Source organism: Hoplias malabaricus, chromosome 4 (assembly GCF_029633855.1).
Source record: "Hoplias malabaricus isolate fHopMal1 chromosome 4, fHopMal1.hap1, whole genome shotgun sequence".
In the NCBI taxonomy this organism is placed as follows: Eukaryota; Metazoa; Chordata; class Actinopteri; order Characiformes; family Erythrinidae; genus Hoplias; species Hoplias malabaricus.
In genome coordinates, this window is record NC_089803.1 from 25,066,309 (window position 1) to 25,073,726 (window position 7,418).

The window sequence follows — 7,418 nt, forward strand, 5'->3', positions numbered from 1 at the left end:
CAAAATGTAAAATTATAGAATAAGAAATCATCAAAATCATTTAAAATTAGTTTTAAGAGATCAAAAACTACTGAGATGTTCTTAAGTGGGCAATAATCTGAGCGGTCCAATGGTGGACCAGCAGTGGCCTACCATCAGTGGGTTACCAACATTTTCAAGCCATTTGACAGGTATATGCTTGCCGTCTTAAGAATACAAAACACACTATAAATAAATACTGTAGCGAGTTTGCTACTGTATTGTAATGTATTTTTGAATACAGTATTTTATGTAATGTATCTTGGGTAACAGACTGGAAGCAGCAATGAAGCAACTAGCTTTACAGTATTTCACTGTATTGTGAGCTGGGGAGGCTGAGGACTGCAAATGGCATCTAAAGGTGAGTAACTTATTTACACCATTTATTTATCACTTATTTTATTGTTTTGACAACGTAAATATAGCTTAGTTCCAAAATTACATTCGTAATTACATTAGTTCCAAAATACCCCCCCTTGGGCAATGGTACAATTTATTTTTGTAACGTCAGTTGTAGGCCTCACTACAAAACAAAACCAGAACAGGACAAGTGAATACTTTTCGTCCAAATGAAAAAAGAGAAAGAATTGTGTTTTTTCATTTAGTTACACCGCGACCCTGAAATGGACAAGCTTAAAAGATGATGATGATTTGTGTTAATATTGTTTTATTTTATTTAAATTATTTTGTTGAGGGTGGGGCGGTTAGCGAGAACGGGCTAACGGTTCCCTGGGGGCGGGGTGACGAGAACAGAGACGGAGAGAAAGAGACAAAACGTATTCAGAGGCTGCAAGCGTCGTCGTACTTTAGGGATTTTGGAACAAAAGTAATGAGTAAATGTATGTTTTAATCATACAGCTCTAAACGTTTCCAACCACATTGTCTTGGTACTGCTTTTTAGCAAGATAGATGGTGCTAGTTATGATAGCCGCGAACATTTAACCAGATAACTCCTGTGGAATTTGCACACTTGTTTGCTCCCAAAAAATGTTAATGTTTTATTGTCGCAGATATCGTCAACTGGCGTTTCCCCCCCTCAAATTAGTCCGTTGGAGGGGATTGAAGCCGGAGACATCACCAGTTTTGTGACGGCTTACAAGCAGGAGGCTGAGGGAAAGGTAGGAGAGAAGAGGCGGGAAGAAAAGAAAGAGAGGGTTCTGCTCCATTGAAACAGGCTGCCGGTGAAAGGACGGGTCAGTCGTAGCATTATTTATTTATATTTAGCGTAGTAGAGAACGATAATTTGACTGTACAAATAATTGTAAACTCAAAGTCCAGTTTTGGGCTTCTTGCGGGTACTATTCGAGTTTTAGTTAGCTAGCAGAGTAATACTTTTTAAAGAAGAGAACGGAGGGAAATATAAACATAGAGATGGACAGGGATTCTGGTCATTGATATTGGTCAGTTTGGTAAAATTAGCTACGTTCATTATAACAGAGAATTGTAAACGTAGATGTTGTAGACATTGTAATCATGTAATGTTAGCTACAGACAAACTCCATTCCAGATTATTAGCTAATATATATTTGGAGTGTCAGGTGTGAATGAGGTGCAAGATGGGGGGAGTGAAATAGATTTTACTTTGTGCTGTATTGAGAATTATAGGCTACTGTATTTTGCTGCAGAATTTTGAGCTCCATTTTACGGAGCCCCTAAAGGGACTGGGGAAAAAAAAAGACTATTGATTTTGCGTTCCCTCGCAAATACATTGCGCTCCTTTGCAAATGTTTTATGATACACAATTGTCTTTGTGGCTCAGTCAACACATCAGGACACTGCAGTTTCCAGTGAAATCCAGCCACTTGAAACAGATATATATGTATTTATTTATCTCTACTAACACACAGTTTCGTTGCCAGTGCGACGTCTGTAAGGAATACATCTGTATACATCTGTAAGGAACTGCCTAACATCAGAAGTTGTCAGCAACAGGTTTATATATGTTATGTAGCATCCTGAAAGTTCTAGTCAGAATGCTGTATTTCCATAGTAACAGGTGTATGAGACGTAGGCTGCTTCATGAAAGAAAGAAAAAGTGTGGAAGGCTGTGTTTTTTATTATTGACTGGGGTAGGGGTCAAGCTAAGAATGTTAATTAAAAACCTTAACAAGCAAAGACTCTTAAAAATCCAGTCATTCAATAACAAGATGGAGGGTGTAAGGCGCAACACACAGAGATCTCAGGGCACACTGTGGGCTAATTTTTACAGAGACGTGGCTCAGCGCGCTGACTCCAGACACGGCTGTGGAGCTAGAGCCGGTCGCTACACCATGCATTTCATTTTATCTGGAAAATGTTTTTTTTTTTTTTTTTTTTTTTTTAAATAAAGCTGCAGTAAAAACAGGATACCCTTTTCTGACTGACGTTTACACACACACACATTACTCCAGTACACTACCAATAGCTACACATTTATTTAGGTGTTCACTCTCCTTTCTCTCCCACTGATTGGAAACTGTGTTCATTGTCTGTATCTCTATACTGTTCAAGTAACCTTTGTCCATGCGCTTGCACTTTAAATTCTCTCATCCTCTTTGCTAAGCAATTAACAACACAGCATCAAACGTTTCAGTTGGCACTCCCCAATAACATATCCATGTTCTCTGCTGAGAAGAAATGCTATGTCTTTATATTTCAGTCCAAGATCAAAGTAAATTTCAACGAGCTGCTTCATAGTTCACCTGACACGCACAGCAAGCACATAATCAACAGCAAGCACAGTACTACGGAGCCCACAAAGTATTTGTGAGGTAACACAATTGTGTTTGCGAAGGAACGCCAAAGTCTTTTTTTCCCCAGTCCCTTTAGGGGCTCCGTAACAAAGACAATTGTGTATCATAAAACATTTGCAAAGGAGCGCAATGTATTTGCGAGGGAATGCAATGTTTGCAAGGGAACACAAAATCAATAGTCTTTTTTTAATTTTTCCCCCAGTCCCTTTAGGGGCTCCATACCATTACAAATCTGATTTGAGACTCCCATTTTTGTTATTTAGTTTATATAGAGTGTACATTTTAATTGTTTATCAGAGTTTAAGAGTATTGCATTTAAAGTGTCTAAATACTAAATGTTGGCTACCAGTTCTGTGATCACAAATGTAGTGTGTTGGTTTTTGTAATGCATATGAAATGACATCTTATTTCTCTGTACTAAATGTTTTAAATGTGGAGAGTCTCGTCGTGCCATGACTTTCAGGAAGTTGGCTGCATTTAAGGCCCACATTTACAGGTATCATTAAAACAGGAAAACTGAAACTAGACCTAGGCTATATCATATAGGTTTTAATTTGACATGTCATTGAAAACTGCAATGGTAAATGTTGAAGACTTAAAATAATTTATATTCTCATCATTTAGGCAAGTGCCACAGTTGCTGATTTTGAAACCCTTAACCTGCTTGTGAGTCCTCAGATGTTTATTCTGGGTATGTATATATAATTGCAAGATACTCCAGAATGACAAAAGTTTAACATTTGAATTAATTACAGTGGAATTTTTGACCAATGCAAGATATTTGCTGACAGTGGAAGGACAAGTGACCTATGTTTGCTCAAGCCTCCATTAATTTCTGGAAAGGCAGCCCTATTCACCTTGTACTAAAATTTCAATTTCCAATATCGACAGGAAATTTCTTTCTTTCTCTCTCTCTACTTGTTTACTTCCTTCTCTGAATTAAACTAGCCTCTATTTAATGTTATCTTACCTGTAATTAAAAGTATTATATATAAAAACCTTGAAATATGATAACTTTACTGATGCAGAAACCCCATGTATGAAAATGGATTAAAAAATTCTAAAATTATCTGAAGGTAATTGCTTTTTAATATTTTGACCCGTTTCTGTTGGATAATTCTTTATGAAATTATTATGAAGGGCAGTTACTGTTTACTGTCATTCATTCATCTGTTGCAACCATTTAATTCTAATCAGGGTCATTGTGGGAATTATTTGATGCAGTTGAAATTTGTGCTTTTGATATGTGAAATTAAAGGTCAAATACAGGATTTTCTGATTACTATGATACATTGAAATATTGCATAGCATATCAGTATACATGACTTTTAGATCAGGTATCAAATTGAAATTGCAGTACTTTTGAAAAAAATGGTTTTGTTGAGTTCGTATTAATATCTATCCTCAGTCTTCACTACAAAAAGTGTGAGCAAGCGACAACTAGGGCTGGGCGATATGACCAAAAATTCATATCTCGATATGCCTAAAAGAAATGGAGATATATGATACGAAATGACATTATGAAAGCCATAACAAAATACAATGTCAAAGTATTAGTGTTTATTTTTAGCACCAAATAGGACATGCTGCATTATCTAACTGTAATTATTAATGTAATTCACCCTTTACCTCACTCATTTGCTCTGATTACTTGCAGAAAAATAAAAATAAACATAGCACAAAAAGTAAGAAAATTTGTGTCTGGTTGATTATTTCTTTGTTGTAACAGTGCTTCTTGCCAATAAACCTTATACCATTACTGTTAATTTCTCTTTTAAATGGTGCTACATTTGTAAGAAACATGCTTTTGTGAGATGAGCAGTAGAGCTGAGTATGTGGATTGTGCCAGTGAAAAATTTGTCAAATACTCACTGCCAGTGCCAAACAGCTTATTTTGTGTGATGGTGTGATGTGGCATCTCCTTCACTTGAAAAATGAGGTTTATCGTCATTGCAAGCAATCTCAATGCAGAAAAAGATATTGAGATGAAATTCTACAACCAGTGGCAATCCCATATCTCCACAGTCTGGGACCAAACTCTAACCTCCAAAATGACAACACTTGCCCCCACGGAGCGGTGTTTATCAGAGACTACCTCCAGAATTTGGTAGTGGAGAGGATGGAATGGCCTGCTAGCTCCTGACCTCAACCCCAATGAACACTTGTGGGATCAGCTTGGGAGTGCTGTTCATGCCACAGTGACCAACACAACCACATGTGTGACCAGCAGTGTGTAACCAGGATGGTGACCATCATGAAGAGAAAGTCCTGGGCTGTTTTGGCTGTTTATGGTTCTTCCACACGCTACTGAAGCTCCTATTTGTTAAAAGAATACATTGTTAAATTGCCAATATGTCTTGTTTCTTCAAACTTCAGTCAGCCAGTCACAACTCACCAAACAAGTCAATGGCAGAATAAGCTCTTTGGCATTGGCAGAGAGGATTGGGCTAATGTTTCATTGGCACAACCCACATACTCATTTCTACTGCTCATCCCACAAATGCATGTTCCTTATAAATGTGGCACCATTTCAAAGGGAAATTAACATGATTCCAACAGTATAAGATTTATTGCCAAGAAACATTGTTACAACAAAGATATAATCTACCAAACAAAAATATCCTTATTTTTGTGCTATGTTTAGTTTTAAAAATTGTCTTGCCCATGATGTCATCTGATCTTCCCCTTACTGTATCCTCTTGTGTACAAAATTTTTATTGCAACTTTTTTGTACCTTTATTTCCACATGCTATGTTACTAACTGTGGAATTTTTATTTTTATAGATGCCTCATTGGTACAAATCCCCAGGGGTGGTCAACGTAGAGAGCAACCAAGAAGTCCTGGACCATGCATCCGTGTGTATCCTTGCTTTAAAGAAACTGATGGACTTTGAATTAAATTTTATTTACAAACCGGATTCCAAAAAAGTTGGGACACTAAACAAATTGTGAATAAAAACTGAATGCAATGATGTGGAGATGGCAAATGTCAATATTTTATTTTTAATAGAACATAGATGACAGATCAAAAGTTTAATCTGAGAAAATGTAACATTTAAAAAATATATATGTTCATTCAAAATTTCACAGTGTCAACAAATCCCAACAAAGTTGGGACAAGTAGCAATAAGTGGCAAAAAGGAGGAAATTGAGCATATAAGGAACAGCTGGAAGACCAATTAACAATAATTAGGTCAATTGACAACCTGATTGGGTATAAAAAGAGCTTTCACAGGGTGTTAGTGTCTCTCTGAAGCCAAGATGGTAAGAGGATCACCAATTCCACCATTGTTGCGAAGAAAGATGTTTGTTGTGCAGCGATACCAGAATGGTGTTACCCAGCGTAAAAAAGCAAAGATTTTTAAGTTATCATCAACCGTGCATAACATCATCAAAAGATTCAGAGAATCTGGAACAATTGCTGTGCATAAGGGTCAAGGCCATAAAACTCTACTGGATGCTTGTGATCTCCGGGCCCTTAAACATCACCTATAGAGAGCATTTGGCGCATCATAAAGAGGAAGGTGTGACAAAGAAGGCCCAAGAGGCCTGTATTAGACATGAATGGGAGAGCATTCCTATTTCTAAACTTGAGAAACTGGTCTCCTCTGTCCCCAGACGTCTTTTGAGTGTTGTAAGAAGAAGGGGGGATGCCACACAGTGGTAAAAAATGGCCTTGTCCCAATTTTTTTGGGATTTGTTGATGCCATGAAATTTTGAAACAACATATTTTCCCTTAAAATGATACATTATCTCAGTTTAAACTTTTGATCTGTGATTTGTGTTATATTCTGAATAAAATATTAGATGTTGGCACCTCCAAATCATTGCATTCAGATTTTATTCACAACTTGTTTAGTGTCCCAACTTTTTTGGAATCCGGTTTGTATTTAAAGGGCCATGTTCAACACAAAACTGACTCTAAGTCAGTAACATGTTGGGTTCACTGATGATATTTGAAATACAAAGTTTTAGCAATCCAGATTGCATATTTTTTATTACATTTTTCATGATGTTTTACGGTCACTATTTGTGTTGTCTGGTAAGATCAAAAGTCATGTGATATAACGTAATGTTTTACTATAAAGATTTGGGCACCTTTCTTGTAATTCATCAAGGCAATAATGTAATTGGATATTATGAAGTATTTTTGGTTATGAAAAAAAAAGCAAATATCATAAGGGGCAAAAATATTAAGTTCAAGTAAAACATAAATGATTTGAACATGTTATGTAGTACTTGAAATTTGTCCACATTTTGCATATATTCAGCTTTAATAAAGCGTGTTACTGATTTTAATTCTGAATGTAGATTTGGACTTCTTTTGTGTATGTTATGGTTATAGTATTTTTAAAGTATTCATGCTTGGCAGGCTTGATTTTTTTTTATTTAATAGTAACACTATAATCTTAATACAAAAATATTACATGCTGGTATTGTTCAGTATATATAAAGAATTGAATGTAATTTAGAAACTGTTTGTAATTAGTGTTCCTCTGTAAAAAGGTATTGTTTCTGAAAAAAGGCAGTAAATGGCTGGCAATTCTGCTGAAAATATTACTGTACATTTAAATATTTAGAGTAAAACATTGTATTATGCAATTACAGTAGTATTCTGTTAAATTTTAAATACAATCTTGTTCCTGTACAAATGCAGTAATTGGCTGG

The 7,418-nt window shown here is 36.0% G+C and overlaps 1 long non-coding RNA gene across 1 annotated transcript; it reads left to right on the top strand.

Annotated features, from left to right (window-relative positions):
- Positions 1-772: 772 nt before the first annotated feature.
- LOC136695398 (uncharacterized) lies at positions 773-7,038 on the top strand. Its single transcript, XR_010802282.1, has 4 exons — positions 773-857; positions 1,029-3,246; positions 3,375-3,441; positions 5,535-7,038. It is a non-coding gene; the product is annotated as an uncharacterized lncRNA (long non-coding RNA).
- The last annotated feature ends 380 nt before the right edge of the window (positions 7,039-7,418 follow it).